The 24177-nt window shown below is 33.6% G+C and overlaps 1 protein-coding gene across 1 annotated transcript in view; it reads left to right on the top strand.

Moving 5' to 3' along the window:
• Window positions 1-2938: 2938 nt before the first annotated feature.
• LOC142983999 (uncharacterized) overlaps window positions 2939-24177 on the top strand; it is a 45312-nt gene continuing 24073 nt past the window's right edge. The window contains exon 1 of the mRNA XM_076131261.1: window positions 2939-3122. The gene's annotated coding sequence lies outside the window, so the exon portion shown is untranslated. The remainder of the gene's footprint in view (window positions 3123-24177) is intronic.

Raw genomic sequence — 24177 nt, 5'->3', positions numbered from 1 at the left:
CAAAATTCAGATTTTATAACATTTTTGACCTGTAGGCTTATGCAACTGATGGTGCTAGTCTGATTCCGTGATTTAACTTTGAAAATACACAGGTTTTCTACCAAGTTGTCAGACATATAGCAAGAGCTAGTTTTAACATAAAAAGTTCAAAAGACATAAATAAAGTTTCGAAAAATCTCGTCAAAATGGTCGTATTTGAAAAGTATTGGTTTCATATTTTTATTGTTTTCAAGGGTAAGGTATGTTGTAATATTATCGATATACTTAGACACCCTCAGCTAGTTGCGCTCACCGGTCGGTTAACGAACTATGGGTAAAGCTATCTTTGGCGCGGTCATTCCATAGATGGGCGACCGCATAGTGGTATTTGAACTGTGTCCGTGCTTCGGAGGGCACGTAAGAAGTTGGTCTCAGTTGTTGTCAATCAAGATAACGGTAAGCCACGTCAAAGGCCTTCGGGCAGCTTGAACAACTTTGACACTAGGTTGACCACTAACCATACGATGAGAAGATCGATATAGTCGTATATTAGTTTGTGAGTGTGAGTCGTAACTTGCGTCTGACTCAGCCATTTGCATCGACGGTGTTAGCATTTTATAGTCCTGAAAATTGCAGTACTAGTAACTGGAGTAGGGTTAAATGACTATTATTATTTTCTTAGTTCTTAAACTATCGCGATTAGTACACATAATACAAAATCTCTAGCGAATATGAATGTATAAATGTGTCTGTTTGTCTTTTTGCTAATATATAATATTTAATAATAATATTTTCTTGAATAATAGAATACGGGAATTAACGCAAATCTACTAAACCGAATCTACAATTTTTATCGAAAATTCACCGTTTAGCGGTTGAAATTGGAGTTGAAACTAAGTAAGTGAAAGAATCTGCTCGGATCAGCTAATTCAATTCAATCTAAGTCCTAGCATGTTATAAGTGTTAATAAATAATTTAAACAAGGAAAAAAATAATTTCATGTTTGAAAATAAATCGCAAAATGAATAAAAATCAAGAACGGCTCAACTAATTCGACTTATTGTTTTTTTATAATTGTCTTTAAGAAAGACAACAAGGATTTTAAAGAGATAAAAAATATTTGTGAAAGGATCTGCACGAGTCAGTTAGTACTAAATACAAATAAACATCAAATATTTAAATAAAAATAGCCTTAAATCTAGTGTTCCCTTCTCAGGGCTACCACTTGCGTCGCCGCCTGTACATGTAAGAACACATGTAGAGAATCGAGTGCAAGAGTTATCACGACGTTCATTCCGTATTCATGCGTTTATATTATCATTTTTTATTAGTTTTCTTATTTATTGTAACAACATAAAGCAAGTGGCCTTTACTGTGTAGTTTTTGTAAATTCTTTGACAAATGTTTAGTGACAAATTATGTGTTGAAAAAAAAAAGATCATTTTGGTGCATAGTTTCAAAATCTGTTTGTTTCGCTTTCGAGGCTAAGTTCATAGTTCATTTATTCAATAACAACATAAGCTAAACTTCTGAACCGATTAATATTTATTTACGGTTCATAAAAGGCCTATCTTCTATAATAATTTGGCTTTAGTTTTGTGTGCACAATCTAGTTAGATAAAAAATGCCCATTTAAGTAACTTAGGAATTTGTAGCTATCTGTATCTTAAAATCGAACACAGGACTCAATATACAGTTGTTACTCGGTAGCAATCTGTTTAACTATTGCATCAGCCGCGCTTTTATCACAAGTCAATTTCTCGTAAAGGCAAACTACGGAATCGTGATTGAATAATTACTTACCGACTCTTGTTTAGTCTCTACACGATAATTTAACAGAGTAAAAGAATCTATAACTTTAGTAAAAATGTCTTAAACTATCACAAAGGTCATTATTTATTATAATAGTGGTCATCTATTACCAAGAAGCACTTAAAAAACAACTAAACAAACACCATTTATCTTTAAGCTGCAAATAAAACTGCAGTCAAATAAAAACTAATTTTATTCGTTCACTGTTTATGACTTGAGAAATTTACATACATTATGACTGGACTATCAACTGTACTTGGTTAACACATATACTGTACATAAAAAAGTTTTTAAAAGATTCTGTATTAAACTCGTAGCATTTTGCTACGACATTGCTACGAACCGTAGACGATCCGTAGGCCCTCTACGAAACAAACTACTGTTCCCTACATACATCCCCTAAGTGTATTATTTAAGAGCGTGTACGTATTTTCCGGGTAGAGAGGAAACATTTGTACTTCATTAGCATACGTTGTGTAATGTGGTATCTTACTCCAATAATCTCATGATATAAACGACTCCGCGTGAACATATTGTCGAGGGTAACAACTGTACACCTACTTTCAAATATTACAGAACAAACCGAGCCAGTTTTATATGTACAGACATCTTATTAAATGAAAAGAAAAATCATTTTTTTTACAAACCAAAACCGAGTCAGACATCGCGCCATCTACGGTTTAATTTATGTTATCTTAGATGTTACTGTCATAGGACAAACAGAACATGATTTTTTTTTCGTCTCATCTCAACTAGTCATAATTTAACAAGAAAACGTGCCGTCTGACAAAATGAAACATCTATATTCATGGTCTATAGTCTTCTAAAATACGAGACGTCCTAGCTCTGACGATCGACACAAAACACGAAAATACACAAATGATCTGATTAAATCCTTCTCAAGGGATTATTTTTTCTTGACAAAAATTGCATTGGATTCAAAACGACAGACTCGGCCAATGAGATGATGCGATTACCGGCTGACTCATAGCCAAAAAAGAGTACGATGCGGCATTCCAATTGCAGCTGTATGTAGTATTTTCTCCCGATTATCAGGGAGCGTTTGAAGGATGCAACTGGGGTGGCGGGGAGGCGCTGGCGGCGCGGGGCGCGGGGGGACCGTGCGCCGCCCAGTCGAACCGTGGCCGCCGCGCGCGTCGCACGTCCAATGGCGCTCTAGAAACAACCAAATGAGTACTCCGCGGAACGAACGAACCCCGTTCATCACGAGAACACCGGCCAGTTACTGTTGACTGTGTACTCTGTTTTAGTTCAAATTAATTCAACATCTAGTATAAGACTGTCTGTGACTGTACCGGTTTGTGGCTAATGTGAGTTCAGATCTTGAGGCGGCGTGTGTCTGCGGATCACGTGCCCTAGATTTGGGGTGTCGTCGCCGGAACCCTCAAATGCTGCATTTTTACGTTTATTTACAATCAGGCAATGCTTCTGTAGTAATAGATGTGTAGTGTAGTGCTTCAGTAGATCCTACAGATACACTTACTGTCATTCAACTGTATCATCTCGTAAAATGTTGATGTCATCTGTATTGAACGCATGCGATCGCAAATGCTTTGCGATTTTGAGCGTGTCTTAGTTGTCATGTATTATATGTCACCCGCATCGTGCGATAAATGTTTGTAATTCAATAAATCATTCAAAATCACGACTTCTTTTCATGTCATTATTATCTTTTAGTATCAACCCTAGCCGTTTACCGAAAACTAGACTTTTCCACTGAGTGTCTTTGCGTATATTTATGTGGTGTAGACGGTAGCGTTGTAGTTTGAACCCTATCACAAGAACTTAAAGTCTAGAATTGAACGTTTAGCTCTGAATAGAAACATTAAACCCGAATGTCTGTAAATTCACCATCTTATTTCTTCATTTTTAGTTAGCTCCTCCGCAATGCTTCGCTAGTGGCTATGTACATCTAGATGTATGTTGTTTGGAGTGTCTGTCTGTGCAACGTAAAGTTGAGTAATGTAACGTAGTCGGAGTTATGTGGACGAAGGCACGTGGTTACCTGAAGGTAAATAATTGCTGCCACGTGGTTGTGTGCTCAATTAACCCGCCCCACGGGGTCGGCACGCACACTTTCACTCATGGAAAACCTGTACAACTAACTGTTGTTATAAATAACACTTTTATACGTCATATTTTTTTTGGATATTCTGTATTTTTTTTGTATTTGTGTTAATTCAATTGAATCTGTATTTCTAATTGATTACAACAGTTGTCTTAAGATTTGATTATTATCAAATATTAATTAAAAAATTTAATTGGTAATTAATGACCTAAATCGTTTTTACTATTATAATATCAAAGAAGCATATGAAATAAAGCCTAACTCGTTAGTTCAACAAAAATGCCTATCATAATCCAGTATGACTATCAGTTTTATCTACATAGATGAATTAATATTCTGTTCGGATCATTTGGTAGAACACATTAGATTCGTGGTGTGTGTGCGTCTGTGCGTGCGGGTGTTTGTGTCTGGCGGGGTGAGGGGTGGTGGGGGAGGTTGCGAGGACGAGAGGGGGGGTAGGGTGTCTCGGCGGTGCGGGGGGAGGGTTGCGGCCCGGCACATGGGCGATCGATGCGGGGCGCGTTGCCCGCGTATCATTTGCGTGCGACAGCCAGTACTTACCCCTCGCCCCGGATGTCTTTGATGACCTACAGAATCCTGCCTACACCCAGACTGACCGTCTGTTGATAGTTATGTTATAATATTATATTACGTACGCCACGTGAGCGGCGCATGGTCGCGGCTGTCTCACACGACTTGTAATTAGAGTTTATTTATTTTGCCATACTTTTTATCCTTGGTATCGCGACTTTTGTATGTTACAACGAAATATTATATCATGTCTACTTAATTATTATTCATGTAAATAGTCTGTACACTCTAGGCAAAGTAGAGATCTCTATACAAATTGCGTTTCGCATCAGTCTCTAAGAACCTCTCAGTATTAATCAGACTTATGTGGTCAGCATCTAGACTTATAGGTCTTTGAAAATGAACCTTAGAACTATGAGAATAAGATTTAAATTTCCGATCAGAGAACTTGACTTTTTGGATCTATTGATATTGATAAACAAGTAGTTTTTGCTTTATAGAAGTGGTGTCCTTCAAGGCATAATTTTAGGTCCCTAAAAAATTCGATGTTATGATTTTCGGAGGAATTGACTTATTTATTGTGGTCGACAAAATCTGCATTTAAACTATTAATATCCGTAACTTGTTATTCTATGTTGGCCTTCTGTTCTTCAAGTTTCTCAAGGCTTGTCAGTTGTGATCAATGCCTTTTGGCAAATATATCTTGTCTTACAAACCTAAGCTATTTAGTTGGATTGTAAAATAACCTTCATCACTTTACATAATTTATGATAGGATTTTAATTTGTAAGATAGCATTCTTTTGGACATAGAAATAGCGCCATGGTAATATTTGATATTGATACTTGTGTTGTATATTTCGATACGGTGGAGTATCCAATTTATCGTAACTTTAAACTTTATATAATGATCAGACCTCTCTATCGTTTGGGAGGAGATTCTTGTCTTGCAGTGGGACAGTAAGGGGTAATAATAAAAAAATAATCACAGAAAAAATATATCAGGTTTATACATTTATGAGATGTAAGTTATATTGTCTTTTTAACGTTAAATACTCATATTTAGACGCAAGTTATAATACTATGTATATCAGTCTCTTTAGTTCGTAATTTTACAAAATATGTAAGAATGTCAAAGTTTTACCAAAATGGCGGTAAATTGTACTTTAACTTTGATATACATTGATTCATTTTAATGGATCATTTAAATGTAATTTTAAAACAGTCACTGTAATAATATCAAATCCAGAAGATGGAACATAAGACTGGGATAATATCGAGTTATTATAATCTTAGATCGTAAAATAATAAATACTAATATTGTAAAAATCTGAGTCGCTCTATTACATACACACATACATATAATAGAAGGTTGAAAACTCGAGGGAATACATAGATATATATTTTTGAATCTTTGTACTTTTAAGCCATAAGAGGTCAAACTTTGCGCGTATCGTATTACTATACCAGTTAGAATGAATAAGTCCAAATTTTGTTTTTACGAAGTTACATCAAAGTAAAGTCTATTAAAGCTTACATACATACATAATACATTCCCAAATCTTCTTCATCTTCTTCTTAATTTTATAATATTTATAAGAAGCCTTCGGGCGGCATTTACAACTTTCACATGGATGTATATTTTTTAATGTTGTACAACAAATTATACACACTGCAACATAGATAGTTTGAAACCTAAATTAACATAAGATATACTTCTATCCTAATGAAATATTTCCAGTCGGCCAGAGACACGTGCAAAAATTGGCACACAAACTTAAATATTAATACAGCTACATATTAAAAAAATCTTATATGTATCTCACTTGATTATCAAATCAGTTACTCTTTATGGAACGTCAAAAACACATTTTTTTATAGAAATACAGTGTAATCACGTTAGAGTTTCATAGTTTCGTTAGTATCAAATGAGTGCCTAATAAAATGTTTCAGTCTGTTATAATTACAATTTCAACATTGTATATAAAAAAATCACATAGCCTGAGCATTGTAGCTAACCCTTTTACCCGTACAAGTTTGATATTCTTTCGTCAACCCAGTCAATTACCCAATTATCTAACTACTACAAACTGACCATCATTATAATTGCAAAGAAATTCAATTCACTTGTCTCAAAGAAATGTTCCACAGAACGATAATTAATTTATCCGCAATCACATCTTCAACGGACTGATTTTTCCTGTCCACGTCTGAAACTCCCCTATTGAAAGGGGTTACTACTAGGGGTTGCTCGTTAAAAGGCTGTTGCCCACAAACCCCTACTTCCTGTTCGTGCCTTCATGACATCCGATCAGTTATCTCAATCATTTGCCTGAAATTTTCACTGATTTCTTTTCCCGTAGTTTTGAAGAAACTGGAATTAATTTGCATTTATTTACATGTTTGCATATTCACCTTTATTTTGGAGTAATGAAGACTTTTTTGTGCGTAATTTAATGGTAAGATTTCATTAAGGATGGTCATCGTACTTATGTTATTTTTCATAATTTCTTTATATATTTGTGTTAAAATTGATATTAATGTAGGTGTAATTTAAGTTAGCTACTTAAACTACTAAACATAATCGAACTAAAAAAATCTATTTAGGAAAAAATCACAATGGATCTATTAAGAAATAAATATAAAAATCAAGCTTGAACTCCCGTATTTTTAGTTACAGTGATTCTAATTTACTTTAGTGTGTTCGCAAAAACCCACATTTAATTAAATATCTCTATAGAATCTTTCGAGAACGTAATAATATCAAATAATACTTTTTGCGAAACGAAAGGTCAGCAATATAGACCCAACCAATTACTTTATAAGAAGTAATACAATTTCATCAAATGTCAAGAGTCTCAAATAACTGCAAAGAACTTATATTTAGTAGAGAATTACGTAAAAGTTATTGAATTATATCATTGACATCTGAAGACGATAATGGCCAGAAATAGCAGAAATATATTTCTAAGGGAACAAAAATCTATTTTCAGTTGCCTTCAGAAACCTTTTGATGTGTTGAGAGGACTTCCTTAGGTCTAATAAAAGGCTGACCTTTGATATTTCGCCGGCAAAATGAAACGAAAATGAAATATAATAATAGCAGGAGAAAATCTTGATGAATTAGGCCGAAAATAGTCTTGTTAAGATAATTTTGGTTGAAGATACGCCTAAGTAAATTTGGACTTTCGTTGAAGTTATATTCCATTAGCCTTCATTTGTTTTGAGTGGGTTGTCTTAATGATATTTTAATAGATATTTCTGGGAGTTTCAATTAACGAATTTGTAGTATTGAATTGTTTTTAGGTCGAAAGGTTATTTAATTAAAGACTTCTTTAATTAGATTAAGATATTTAGCTAAAAGATACTTGAACTAAATTTATACAGTGTTTGGTAAGTACTTAACACAGATTTAGTTTTACACTTAAATTTAACTTTTTGGATAACATTTTAGTTGACTTTAATAAACTATAATTTTATATACATAACTTTAAAACAATAGTTATATCATCACAATAATTTGAATGACATTTAAGTAGACAATATTTTAACTACAACTATCTACTTGTTTTGGCTTTAAAATTGTAGAGCTACTCGGATTAAAATAAAATAATCCGTATCTGCCTAATTAGTAGTCAAGAAATTAATATCATCTATATTTTGTCACTTTCGATCAAGTGAAACTACATTACGAGTGAAAAAGACAAAACACTTTACTATTAATATAACTTTTCACAACATTCCCATGCGGCAGTTAAACTCCAATATTTTCTATAAAATGTTACAAAAAAAGTGCACACAAAGTTCCCTGTTCCAAACACGAGCTTTAAAACTGTTGACGTGAAACCAAACATATCATAACGACAATATAACACGTGACATCAGCAGATATAGTCGTAACTCACGATCGGTTAAGTCCACTGCACGTGAAATACATTTTTTAGGGGAAAAGTTAAGCTTGGTTTTGAAATTTGTAATACGTATATGCATACATTCATATTAACACGCCTGTTACAGCAGAAAATTTAGACAGAAGTGTTTAAAACTCACCCATGTTTCGCCATTGACAATGTTAGTCCTATGTAATAGGGGGCGAGCCTATTGCCATATACCGGGCACATTATCGAACTCAAAGTTTTCGGAACAATGGTTAGTTTGGAAGATTTCTCTACCACTATTGACTATACAACCAGCTACCTATTGAAAAATGTTGTATTGAAATCTGTTCAGTGCTGAAGGAACTATTTTTGGTGGACATTTTTAAAGTCACACTATCAAAACTCGATGAAGGGAATCTTGTTACTACAAAGTGTAAGGTCTGCTAAAGCAATCACATGATATAATAATATGATTACAGTAACACCGTAATTCGGAAGGCACGTAAAATGTCCCGGTCCCGGTTGTTGTCGATTGAGATAACAGTCGTAAAGCCACGTCAAAGGCCTTTCGGGCGGCGTGAACAACTTTGACCCCAGGTTGACCACAAACCATACGATAAGAAGAAGACTATATCACTACTTATTTTACTAATAAATTAATAATAAATAAAATAAAATTAACCCATGAATGTCCCACTGTTGGGCAAAAGTCTCCACCCGTAATGAGGGAGGGGTTAGGCCTTGAGTCCACCACGCTTGCCAAGTGCGGGTTGGGCTTATTTTACTACAAGTACTTTATAGATTGTCGTACTCCAAGCCTTAATACCAGCCTTTACCACAAGGAAGGCTTAGTTCCGATCATTGATCCAAAAATTATGAGTCTAGACGAAAAAAATCAGGTCAGGTCAAGAAATAACGGCTCGCGAAATTTGCCTGTTTGTAATATCTAAGCCTTATATTAGAGGCCTCTTTTTATTAATTTTGTTGTTATTGATGATGGAAATCAATCTGAAATATTCATGAAAATTGGACATTTTCTGGTGGTTGTTCTGATTCTTTAGGAGAAAAATTAAAATCTTGTCAGGCTAGAACTATGTTTAATTACGAGAAATATGTAAGATATCTTGAAAGGAACTATATAAAAAAATAAAGTAACTAATTTTAAGTATTTCCTTCCACACGGAGAAAATCTTTAGGATTTGATTCCCACACAGAACAATTATTTGTACGACCCACAAATAGTTGTTTCGGGTCTGGTTGTACTTTGTGACCGTAGTATGAATGTTGATTAAAATCCGACACAACACTTCACAACAGCAAATTTTAGTACGGGCGTTGTCTTTTTTAACAAGATAAGATAATATATCAAGAAACATTCCTACCTCAAAAACAATCGAAATCTCTCAAGATAATCCAAAGATTTAACTAAATTATAGTCAAAAACTTTATATTTTTTCCATTTAAAAGTATAACTGTGTTCGTCAAGTTCGATAGCGAAGTTTAGCAAACTTACTAACTCGATAGAAAGTTTTTTTCAATGTCAACAATGTGCGCGTCCCTTTCCGAATAAATTTCTGTTCAGGTGATCAGAGGTGCGTCGGGATTCCGTTTGTCATATCTTTGTTCAACTTCAAGCTTCATTTTGTTAGACTGTTACTTAACAAAGATCTTTACTTATTAAGAAGACGTGAATAAGATCTTTCCAATAACAAACTTTTATGTAATTCCTCGTGTAAATAATAGAATTAGAATTAAAATTATTTTACTTGCTTCAAATGTGGAGTGTACTAATGAAAAGTACAACCACTTATATTTTATGGTGGTGTTAATATGACTAATTAACATTCTAACCCTCTTATTAAAAAACACACTATAAACCTATTTTAGTTAAAAAACTACTAAAATATGTTTCCTCTTTTTCATTTCGCTAAGGAGTGAAAGAAACAAAACTCTTTGTACCCTTTCATAACTTCATATATTTTTATGAATAATAGGGAAAGGATGAAAAGACAGAAGTTAAAAACTGTTAAACAACATACTAGTAGAATGTAATATCCTAGTTAAATATTAATAAGTTATAAAAAGAGTTAACCATACGTATTAAAAGTATTAAGGATCGTGTAATTAGTCCAAGAAATTAAATAATAATTTATTTGTATGAAATACTTCTACCAACTAAAGTGCTTCTTTGCCTCTACTAACTATCGATAGTCGAGTAGCTATCGAGATATTTATAAATAAATAGATAGATCAGCTTCATTTGCAAATTCTGCAAGACTACTATTTGGGTAATTGTATATTGAAAATTTGACACAAGTACCTCGCGATCAGTGATCCTAAACTCTTCTATTTGCATTTGGTCGACAGTTAAGCAAAACTAACCTAAAAATACAAAATCTCTCCCAAATTCTGTTCTCAGCCTACCAACAACACAGTACAATATAACCTTGAACCGCGGCGTCTCAAGTTCGATCCTGGGCGTGTACCGACCTGATCGTAAATATAATGATAGTTATTTATTACCTCACATGTAAGAAAAACATCGTAGGAATGTACTACATGTTGTGTTTGTATCACGACTCGTCTCTGTAGAGAATAGGCAGAATATATTAAGAATTGAAAGCACAATGGTTGAAGTAGTTGCCACTTCACGTTAATTGTGCAGTGTCGTGAGTTCAATTCCCAAGAGGAACGACAAATAATTGTTCGATCGATAGCAGGTTTGGGGTTGGCTATGCTTCGTCTCATATTTGGATACTTTTAAAAGTAAACGAGTGTTTAACGTTTAGAGATTTGACTAAATATTTCGATAGACATGTCAATATGCAATGCTATATAGGTAATTGAGACACTAATCTGACATGAAAGCCATTTGAACGAAATACTTAAAAAAAAATGTGTCGAATAACTAAAATATGTGAGATTTATAAAAAGCGAATAGTAAATCGGATAAACAACAAAATTAACAATAAATCAAGAATGCAATTTAATAAAACAAAACAAAATATATTACTTAACTTCAAAAACATTTTCAAAAATAAATCCCTCAATTTTCTTTTATAGAATATACCAAAATATTTACTATGCTTAATCCCGTTTATCCTTCAAAAGAAACATAGAATCACTTTATTTCTGTATAACATTTTCTTTTTCGATTAGAGTGAGCAAAAACTAAACGTTTTTCGTGTCGAAGATGACATTTTTGACATTGACAGATGTCAAACGTGTCAAAGTCAATTGAAACAGTCTAAGCCCTATTATGAGTATTTACTTTGGCTTCGTGTGATAATGGCAGATGGCGCAGCGTAAAATGTTTTTCTTTTGATTAAATTGTTTGGGATGATCGTGTGAATAAAATGTTTATTTATTAATTTTATGAAAACACACACTCCTTTATAAACATACGCTTTTAGAAAATAAATAAAAGCAGACTTATTTAATACGCATTCTATTAAATCTTTTTTGTTTTTTTTTTTAATCTGAAAGAAATCACACTGAAATTAGACCTGTATTCACTTTATAACAATGATTTAAGTAACTAGCAATACCAAACGCTTATTTCTTGAAACATTAAGACATAAAAAAGTACTTATAATGATATTGTTGCTCTACTAGTTGTATTTTGTGTCTAATATTACTGCTAAAATTGTAAAAAGAAAAGAACGTTCAAACTTAAAAAAAAAAACAATTCAGCAGTGATGGCCGAGTGGTTGACAGTTCGAATCAAAAGCAACACATCAATGATTTTTCGAAGTTATATGCGTATGTTATAATCACTTGTTTTAACGGCAATGGCAAAAATCGCGATAAAACCTTATACTAAAATTATTTAAAACAGTTCTTGATGGTATTGTACGTCCTTAACGCGAATTACGTGATGCTCTCGAGGCCTAACCCCTCCCTTATTTCGGGGGAAACCCTTGCCTACTGGGCCATATTGCGTAATATTTATATATTTTAAAGTTTCGATAGGCCTTCTCAAACACAACCAATTATCTGTCATCAGCCTTACTGACTCTTAGACTATTAGCTATCTATCTATAAACCAATAGATAGTTTACCCCAATCGATCAGTCCCCAACCCGCTAAGATATTCATAACATTGATGTTTACAATCTACACGTAGCAGTCAAGTTTTAACTGCTACTGAACATGTATACATATATATCTATGTATATAGTATATATAGTGTATGTACGACGGTCCAAAGTACATTAAATTTGCAATAATGCAGCGCTATTGCTGTGCTGAGTCGGGTTGATCTTGCAGATGGGCAGGGCTGCCACTTTTAAGAAAAATATGCACGAAATGATTAAAATAGAAAATAATTTGCCGATGATATAATAGTATAATACATGCATAAATCGTGCCTTTTGCCAATAAAGGTAGGCAGAAACAAAAGAACGCAAAACTAAGTGAGCAAAATGTATGCAACGGCACGTAATTTTTTTTTGCAGGTTGTTGTTCGAATTTTATTTTAACAGCAATAAAAGATAATTACTTTTTATCAACGTGATGAAACAACTAACCAACAAGTAAGTTAAGTAATAGAAAAAAAAGCGGCTATATCTCAATAAACGATAAAAATGATGTAGGTTTCTAAGTGACTAAGCACAATATCATTTCTATGTAACCTTCTACCTCTTAACAAATAATAAATACCTCGTATTCTACAATCTGGCACTTATGGTTAAGAATATGCAAGTATACGTATATTTTTAACCATAAAAACATATCATAAGACCCGCATACAATCCAATTACAATCAAACAATGCGAACACCACAAAATTGGACCAATTAAAATAAAGCTAAATTCCGAGCATGCTGTACACAACCCTAGCGCCTTTATCTCTGTGTGTGGTGTGCATGTATACGTCGTGTGTGTGTGCGTGTGCCCCCCTCACCCCCGCGCCCGCCTCCCCGTCGCCTTGGCAAGCGCTTATATAGGATGTATACAATATTTTAGTCGTGTTCACTAAAGTATTTGACCGATTTGGCGGCACTACGAAATGCGTAATGTGTTTGAGTGTCTTTTGAATTATCCATGTTTTGGTTTTATTTATTATTTAGTTATATTCTTTAGTTTAAAATCTTATACGTATTACTGTTGAAAATAATCAAAGAAACAAAATTTCTTGTACGTACACAAAGTGATTTAAAAGTATTTTTTTTTTCATACATACGTATTATTACGCCTGTTATAGGCGTAGGCAGAAGTGTTTGAAATTACAGCCACGATTCGCCATAACAATGTTAATCTTATGGAATAAAGGAGCGAGCCTTTTATTTGTAGTTATGTGAAAATTTTATTGAAACCATAGTTATGTTCAAAGTTAAGAGGGCAGTTGACATTTTTTGGCAGTCAAATATCATATTCCTATGATAATTAGCCTCATTTATACAAAATGCAATAATTTAGACTATTATACATACATACACAACTAAGTGTATGACTTAAAAGGTTCTCTGCGAAGACGACGTTGTACATTTGAAGCACAATATTGTGCTTAATTACCTATGTAATTACTTGTAATCAAAGTAATAGAAAACAAAAAAGAAAAGATTTTAAGAAGAATAACTTAAGTTTTAGTCTTGGTTGTTATTTATGTATTTAATTTACTACCACTTGAAGCTTTTTTTGTAATATTGATGTGTATTAATTTCAAATTATATTATAAAACAGTGAAAATTTGTTACAAATAAGTACTCTAAAAACATTTAAAGTTTCTAAACAATTTTGTATACTATAATACACCACAAAAAGGAAATACAGTTGGTTATCGTATAATATATTCAGTATGACCAAAAACCTAGGTTGTAGAAAAACCTTGTAAGTTACCCAGATTTAAAAACTTAACTTCACTTAAACTCGGTAAAACCTAAACTTTTACCTAGTTAAGAGTTTGGGACCAGCAGTGAACAATTAACCCAGTTTCCAGAAAACGAGGTGTCATTTGCACAACTCCCTCTATATACATAATATAACAATATTTTATGTTTGTTGCATATCTTTGTCTCATTTCCTTCGCGGTTCTGTTTGTATTGCATTTTAGAATATTTAGTATTAAAACGAACTATTTTTATAACTTTTACTTTAAACTTTCACGTTGCATGTTTATTGTTATTATCTTCATATAAGAATTATCGGAAACATGCATTTTACCTTGAATAGCTGGACTTTTTAAATTCAAATTAAGTCTATGGTAGTAAACAGAGTAATTTGCGCCGAAACGTCAAATATTCCAAGTTAATCAAGTTAAGGTTTTAATTTTATATCCTGCTTCTTTCAACAATATTAATTAATCAGAAATACGGTATCTACCTACATACTAACTTAAATGATTCTGTTTCAATTTAAATTAGTCTTTAATACAACAGAAGCGTCACACATTCACTCTGTACTAATAAGTTACGTGCATATGTATAGGTAAGATATCAAATTATAAGTACAGTTCTTGCAGAAAACGCAAGGGACGCTGAAACCTTTTTCACACAAGTAACAAAAAAAACAGCAAAAAAGTGGTTTGTAAAATTTTACAGCAGTCTCGTAGTGTTAATTTCAAAAAGTTTCAGTGAACGCTTGTCTGCACAAGCTCTCTTAACATGTAGGTCAGATTTTTCAAGCCGAGCTCATTAAGGTCAGTCCTTATTAATTTTCGATGTACATCAAGTCTCTTCCGCTTTATAAAAGATGAGTGGATGAGCAGTATTCCTTTTTAAAAGATTATTTTACAGGATTTTATAAAAACTGTTCTATAAGATTGGGAGTCGAAAATTCTGTCCGTTAATATATAAAAGAGCCGCGAGATTCAGTTAGTTTCTCATAAAAGAGTAGTTTAAAAAAAATGTCTTTTGTATAATTTTGGGCTGCCATCTAAGTATCTCCATACAAAATATCATTGAAATCAGTTCAAAAGTAAGTAAATAAGAAAGATGAAATTCGCATTTTCATTAATTTTTTTCTTTTTTTAACCCATGTCTATCCCACTGCTGGGCAAGGGTCTCTCCCAACGGAAAGAGGGGTAAAGCCTTGAGTCAATTTACAATATTTGGTATTTCTTATTCACAATTATAATATGTTATATGACAAGCATTGAAAAATGTATCGAAAGTCCAATCTAGAGAAAAAAATCACAATTTTGATCTAGTTTCATCAAATGGAGATTATTGTACAAATCCCATCAATTTACCTCCTAATGAAAGCAAGTAAACAAGCGTATTCATTCGTGTTGATTGCACACTTTCCGTTACAGGCGTTCAGGCATATTATATTAAATTTGTACTTTTACGACCATTCGATGATCAAGGAAAACGTGGAAGAAACTTTCCTAATAAAATGTCGAAACGGTTACAGCTCTGCATTTTATTAGAGTTTTTATGCAAGTATATTACTGTGGAAAAATGTATAGTTAAACTCATTTTTGATACATTAGAAGTGTAGAAAGTAGTACAATTAGTTATGGCGTAATTTATATTTAGGAGAAAATAAAATATATGAAATACGTTTTTTTTTTCAGACATAAAAATTAAATAAACATTTTTTGCATTGTACCTCTAGGCTGTGTACATTGTTAAAGTTGAAATCGGCGTAACTCTCTTTCCCAAAATTGAGAGAATGTTTAGTGCGTGTCGGAGATCCTTTTAAAGAACAGTTTAAAAAATTCCCAAATATGCAAGGTTTCATTACTTTTCCGTCCTTTTCTGAATTAAAAATTACTGACATTTCTTTAGTTCTAAACCTTCAATCCTTTGTGATTTGCAGCGTATCACAAGGAACGATTCTTTGACCAATACTAAATTCTGCGCAAGTAAGCATAAAATAATAACTTTGTGCTATAAAATCACTGATTAAACCTGGACTCTATATTTCCGATCTTAGTAAACAACATCTAAATTACTCCTAGCATCTAGGGATACTATTACAATGTAGTAAAACACGTGGAACAATACGACTAGACCACATGAAAATATTATTACAACATAATAATATTATTATACGAAATTCAACCTTATACGACGCGAAATAAGGCAGAATTTTTGTAGTATAGTTAATGTATTCATGTGCTTCATGTTATAGTACACAATACCACCACCAGGTGTCGCTGTATCACCACAAAGTCCTTTTTACAACCAATTACGCATTTGTATCACCCTCGGCGACCTTAAATTCCTATAAAAAAATGTCAACCGTTATAAAAGAAGAGTTTTGACCAACTTTAGCATATTAGAAATATATTTTTTCTTGTTTTACGAGCGACGTTTTATGACTGCGAGGTTTACGATTGTTTTATACATACTTTATAGTTATAGCTGGGATAATGATAGTGGTTATCAGTGCGACTGTACGTTGTATTTATCGATTGATGCGGGCGCAGCCTGGGGGAATAGTATAGCTATTATTTTATTATTAGCAGCATACGCCACGTAACGTGTTTGTCATGACAGACGGACATATTTTGTGTTATTTTGGTGTATTTTTGTGAGTATGTTATGTTTATTAGTGGATAAACAAGTGACGGTGGCATGTGTTCGTGTTGCTGTTTTTTATTATAAACAGATGTTTTATTCTTTGACCTATATTTTTGTGGAGATTTGTAAAATGCAATGTTAGGTAATGTCTTCTTGTCATGTGGATCCTTCGTGTAAATGCTGTAGGGAATCGAAGTCATTTTATATTTTTACTGTCTTTCTATAAACATCTCGTAAAATCTGATTAGTTACGCAGGGTTTAGTCACTTTCAATCAATTTTATAACTGCATATAAGTGAAATACTGTACAACTAATATGTAGTAAAGTTGTTTTTAAAAACTGATTATAGAATGATCTTTCTATTACCTCATCATAACATACATTTTAACTAATATTTATGGAACTGATCAGGGAATACTTTTTTCTCTAAGGGTTCGGTAATTAATCCGCACATTATGTATTGCATTAGTAAAAATAATAAATAAATTTGACCCGGTACTGTCCTAATTACTGAGCAAACGTATCCTAAGTATCCTCAGCAATTGGCTGCCCGGAATGGAGGTGGAGTTGGGCTTTGGGTTCACCACGCTAGCCAAGCATAGATCAAATTATTAGAGAGTTCAGGTATACAAGCTGTCATCTCAATGTTGTCGGGCACGGACCTTTGATCACTTGAATAAAGGCTCATAGTAAGACGACTCGCCTGTCACTGCTCTCATATATGAGTGTGGGTGTCTAACTGCACGTTTAGCGTAGTGGTAAACGCAGTCACCTCACCGCAATAGCCGTAGTGCCGCGTGTAGTTCGAATACCACCCTGGAGAAATATTTGTGTGATGAGCACGAGTTTTTGTACAGAGCCTGGTTGTAAATTTATATTTATAAGTATGTATTTAGAAGTGTATAAGTATGTGTACCAGTTATCTGGTTACCATAGTCCAAGCTCTGCTTAGTTTGAAACCAAATGACCGTATGTAATTTGTCCCAAAATATTTATTTAATAACTATTTTAATATTTATTTAATAGGTACTTCTTATCACTATTTATTTCATCAGTCACTTGTTTTTGTCTGATATCATGTCTTACACAATGTATACATATTTTTCTCGATGTTTCTCTTCTCACGTTCACACGAGTAAATACGATATATTCGTATAAAATAAGATCAAAACCTAACTCGATCGTTTGCGGCACTCACACGATTTATATCATTTTTTACTGGATTTTTATAGTTTTTATCTGCAAAGTTGGCACTTCCTATCTCTGTTTTAGCTTTTGCAGCAATGCAGTTAAATTAGATAAAAGCACTTTTATGTAGGTAATACTAAAATATGCCAAATAACTAATGGCTTTCTTGATAGAATGTTGGTCAAATTCATTTGGGAAATGTGCGAAGGATTGATAAAGATGTTAAAGAAGGAAAACAATTAGAATCCTGAAATTATGTAACAACTACAGGCTCTTCAAATAAAATAAGTAAGTAAAGTTCATAGAATTTACCAAAGCTTTCGAGTCTATCGCTATAGGAACAATTCTTGACTACAAACCAAAATCATAAAAATTACGAAACTCCAGACTTAGAAAAAAACATTTTTGAGGTCCTTAAGGCATATAAGGAGAAGTTTTTGAAACACATCATTAGTGAGGACACCCAAACACAAGTTTTCATAGCCTATTTCTTGTATAAGTCGCGCCGGGGCCCGACTGTCCCCCCTCTTGTGGGCTGGGTGGGGGGAGGATGGCCCCCCGCCGAGACCTGTCGGCGCCAGCCAAGGCTGTCTCGCTCCTAAGGTTAAGGACTGGCCAGTACAGATTGATTAGGAATATAGGTCCCGTTTTTTGGTTTGATTAAAATTGTGTGTGATTAGGAATACTTTTTTCATGTTTACGTTGCTTTGCAATTTTTTCGGGTTGTTTATTTTTCTTATTATTTATTGTAATCAAATATTCGAGAGTACACTAACTTATGAATTTCTAGAGTATACTCACTTATGAAAGATTTGAAATAACAGGTTATAAACAAAAAATAATAGAAATATAAAGTTTTCTTTAATCAAAATAAGCTTAATTATCAGCGCAACACTAGTAGTTTTGTTTTCATCTTATTTTATCCTATTGAGATCTTACCCCTGTGGTTAAAGGTTAAAACATTTGTTCAATAAGTGGGATTAAAACGTGCGACCTCTCAGTTTGACATCCGATGCATCAAGGTTTAAGCAACCGTTCCCGGGAGCCCAATCGAACTTCAAGAAAAACGAATTTTCTTTGAACGTGTTTTCTTATCACGGTTCAATTATCCGAAATATTCAGACTATAGTATAAAAATATTTCGTATGCTAGGGATACTGTTCCATGAGCATAAAATAATATAAATAAGGTCAAAACCAAAAGAAAATTTATTTTGAAGAATTATCGTATTCGTGTAATCAGTAGAAACTATAATATTATAATGAAACGGGTCTTAAATGCAATTGAAAATTTAAGGTAACAATACCTTATAAGTTAACGCAATGTATACAAATTTAATAAAACAATTAAGGTATCTTAAGCTTCAATTTCAATGGCGCTAAAACCCCGTTGCATTATGGTATTTTAGTTTCTACTGTCTACGCGAATACGTTAGTTCTTTACAATACATTTCCTTTTGGTTAGATGTATGGATAACCCACCGTTGCATAATAATATTATGTGTTATTATAAGTCGTGAGAGTTTAAAATCGTTAAAACTTTGTATTTGTAATGTAAACGAGAGTATGTCGACCACATGTTCGCATGATTATAATATACTAGCTGACCCGCGCAACTTCGCTTGCGTCACTTAAGATAATCATAATTTTCCCCGTTTTTGTAACATTTTTCTCTGTTACTCTGCTCCTATTGGTCGTAGCGTGATGATATATAGCCCATAGCCTTCCTCGATAAATGGGCTATCTAACACTGAAAGATTTATTCAAATCGGACCAGTAGTTCCCGAGATTAGCGCGTTCAAACAAACAAACAAACAAACAAACTCTTTAGCTTTATAATATTAGTATAGATTAAATGGCTAAGGTTAACCCTAAGGGCTGGCTGACATTGGGCTTCTGAGAAAATGCTGAACTTCACAGGCATTTTCAGGCACGTTTTACAAATCCCCTGTACAATAGTAAGTGAGTCATTGTTTACTACAAGTGTCGCGAAGGTCACGCCGGACGTTCTGACAACTAGTTATAACTAGTTTCAAGCGTTCAGTTTACATTTGTATTTAAATTGCAGTTCGTACGACTTCGATTGTGAAATATGATGCCTTTGTCAGTCAGATTTTTGTGGAATTTTCTTTTAGATAGTGTGGTAAGACAAATAAATAAATAATAAATATTTTTGGACAACTTATATAGGATCATCAGAAGGGCGATTCTCTTCAGTCGGTATTATCGAGTATCAAGAGTTTGACACTTAAAATGTAGTGCAAAAATTATTCCTATGATGCAAATTTTCAAATTTCTCGATAGGTAGTTCAGTTTTAGACAGACTGTAGTAGTAGGAGATCATCCCTCTAATATCAAGCTAAGCAGAGTTTGTGCTATTGTATCTATATAACTAATAAACATATTTTTATAGATACAAATTATAAATAATGGTACGAAGAGTACATAAGCTTCTTATATATTAAAAAACTCTCATTCCAAAATTCTCTCACATTTTTTTTGCTCAGTTATCAAAGCATTTTATATTCACTCCTATATGCAATTGACTGCAATATTTTCCCTACTTCGTTGTAACGACAATAATCCTCACCCTTACCCTTACTACGTGAAAATTACAGCCTAAATACAGTACAGAACCTTATCCCTATTTCAATTCCAGATATATTTGAACCCTCCGACCAGATAACATACAACTAACCCTTTTCCTTAAAAACCTTCACCTTCGAAACTAATCCTTATGTTTCACGAAATAAGGTCGTATTTTGTTTGTAGTGTTGTAAGCCACGTGGTCAAATCACTTCAATGGTTCATATAGCAGTTATTTATTACAAACATGACGTTTGAAGGCTGTATTTTATCTCGTTTTATTAAGATTGCCCTCGTTTCCTTACAGTTCAAGTATAGTTGAAGTTATCTAATAAGCGAATGTCTCTGATGGCGTATGTTTCAAACTGTTGATGTTGGGATGAGATATGGCTTGTTGTAGCAATGTGGAGTATTTTTTCCATTTAATTTTGGGGGAAAATGTATTGATATGCATAAGAAAATGTTTGGTTTTTATATTTATAGCTTCTTTGCTTCACTTAGTACAAAAAAAAACATATTTTTGTAGCAAGTTTCTTATCGTATGGTTAGTGGTCAACCTAGTGTCAAAATTGTTTAAACTGCAAGGCCTTTGACGTGGCTTAACGACTGTTATCTTAATTGACAACAACTGGGACCGACTTTTTACGTGCCTTCCAAAGTACGGAGTCGCCCAATTCAAATACCACTATGCGGTCAGCCATCTATGGAATGACCGCGCCAAGGTTTGCTTAACCCACAGATCTTTTATCGACCGGTGAGCAAAACTGCCTAATACTATACCTTTAGTAAAAGCTACCACAAAAAGCACATAAGATCTAACTCCAGCCTAGTCCATTAACATTACAATACCAAATAGTACAATAGACTAACCACACAACAATGTAACGGATATGGTACATACAGTTTATGTTAATACCCCGTCTGGGCTCGAGTCTGACCTAAAATGTAGCCTTCCTGTACATTTACTAACTTATTCTTTACTGTACAATTGACAGGTCAAATGAGTAAGGCTTTTTGTAAATGGTACGTTATTTTCTAGACATTTCTATAGACTAGATTTTGCTTGTATTTGAGATTTTGTTTCGGTATTTCGGATCAATACACGTTATTATCAGTCTAGCCTTTCTTTCAACTATGTTAGAGTCGGTCCCAGTATTTCCGGATGCAGCTGAATACCAGTGTTTTGCATTGACCAAATGCCTATCTAACGCCCACAGCCCAGTTACCTTTGTTATATCACGATACCCTTCGATAAATCTGGTGGTCAGACTTTCAAGGTTCTGACTACTGTTGATAACTGTCAAATATCTATGAAAATGAAAGCCGGGACCCACAATTTAACGTGCCACAGACGGCAAGCTGCAACATATTTTATTATCCCTACATTTCTATTAATCATAGCGTAATTTTATATTTATAACCTCGGCCAAACAATAAAATGGACTTTTCAACGCAATAATACTTTTTCTTCGAATCAGTAGTTTCTAAGATTAACGAATTCAAAAAACAAACTTTACAGTTTTATATTAAATTTATAGAGTTAGTACTTCCCACGCATGTAGCTGCAGGTTCAAGCCCAAGTGTATAAGAATTAACTATCACTTGTTCGAACGGTGAAGTAAAACATTGTGATGCAACCTTGCATGCCTGAAAGTGGTGGACTCAAGGCGTTACCCCTCCCTTACTACGGCAAGAGACCCTTGCCCAGCAATGGGACATTAATAAGTTAAATTTATTTATATAACCCTAAATCAAACTCACAATTTAAAGTAACTCCAAACTAAATGAGCAAAATAAATCATTTGTCAGCCATTATTTTTAAAATGTACGGGAGCCCTTGCAAGCCTAGTAGTATATCATTTTAATAGTGTATTAAACAAGCGGCCATAGCTTTAGATGCACCGAATACATTTGGCATCAACTGTACATCTATTTTAATAGGATTTTTCGGCAAAAGAACTCTATTTAGAATTTTATTGTTGGATTTCAAATTATTTTTGTATGATACGAATTTGTTTGAACGATAGTAGTATAATAATATGGAGGTATAGTGATCAATTTTATCTATGGTACCTAGATATATATATCCAAATGTTAAGGGTATTCCCAGAGATGGATCAAAACTCTGCTTTGCTCTATGACGACTGCTCACTTATGAGTGAAATCCTTGTGCAATTCTTAGATTCTCTCACTAAGACGTAGTGCGATTAGGTATCTTCCTATGTCTATATTAATATGCGCAGTAGTAGCCTCAAGTCCGAAGACAATCATGGTATATATGAAAAAAGGTCCTTTTCTAAAACTGCGCCAAATAAATGAAATGCAAAAATGCTGGAAAAATGTGTTGTATCAATTTTGTCTACACCTTCGAGTTTCACAAACGTGATCGTACAAAATGAATTCTAATTACGTGTTTAAGCTATTGATTGCAATGTGTCATGTGTGTCTGTGTTGTGTAGTGATATATTATTGTAGTCAGACAATGAATCTTGAACGCGAAGAAAATTTCGCTCTACTCTTTAAATACATACATACCTAAATAGAACCACGTCTTTTTCTTAAAGGGAGGCAGAGACCAGAGAACGCCATTTGGTACGATCTTTACAAACTAATTTTGCTTCATTAAAATCCATACATCTTGTCATACAAGACCGCCGGTTACGATTACTTTTTATCAAAATAAAATGTAATCAATGTCCAACACTCAACAAATCGAATCGTAAGTCCTATAATCTAATCATATAGTATTCGTCTAGTGCTCCTAGGTCAAGCTAGACGTGACTAGAGCCTAGTACTTACGTAAGTGTTTGTGCAGACAGCGTGTAAATATTGTGACGTCACGACCTTACAGCTATGGTGATCGTAAGTGGGTGTATTGAAGACTTTTGGTCTTAGGCTGTTTGATTATGTTCATAAAATTATTTTTCATTTTATTATGTTGTGGCACCCATAGCCAGTTGTGCTCATAGGTCGGTAAACGATTTGTGGGTTAAGCAAACCTTGGCGCGGTAATTCCATAGATGGGTGACCGGATATTGGTATTTGAACTGGGCGTCTCTGTGCTTCGAAGGGCACGTAAAAAGTCAGTCTCTGACAGCCGTTAAGCCACTTTTAATGCTTTTGGGCGGCTTGAACAACTTTGACACTAGGTTGACCACTAACCATACGATCAGTAGTAGTAGTAATGTACAAAAATCTATTACAAACAGATTCAATTGTTTCATAAGTAAAAGGAGTAATTTTATTCCTACAATGTGTACTCAAATAATGGATTCTACATTGAAACAATGTATGTCATACAATCACACACATAATTTCAATTCATTTGTCATCAGAAGGCCATCCTTCTAAATATAAGTTGTGTATCGATTTGTTTATATCAATGACTACTTACAGGAACGCGACTATACTCTTTCTGAAAAAAACCTTCACTTTTTTATGGTTCCATAAAATTATATTTAATTACTTCTGAAACATCAATTTAGTACTAATTATTGCATTACATAAAGCACGTCTAATTTAAAAAAAATCTAGTTTTTTTTGCACTTCCTTCACTTAAAGTCTAAAATAGTTTTGACATCATCTCAATATGAAATCATTTGTAGCCGATTCCGCATTTATCAGATAACTATATTCCAGACTCACA

The sequence above is a fragment of the Anticarsia gemmatalis genome, chromosome 25 (assembly GCF_050436995.1).
Source record: "Anticarsia gemmatalis isolate Benzon Research Colony breed Stoneville strain chromosome 25, ilAntGemm2 primary, whole genome shotgun sequence".
NCBI classification, from domain to species: Eukaryota; Metazoa; Arthropoda; class Insecta; order Lepidoptera; family Erebidae; genus Anticarsia; species Anticarsia gemmatalis.
The sequence above is the reverse complement of the archived record's forward strand: the minus strand, read 5'-3'. Positions and strand labels throughout refer to the sequence as shown.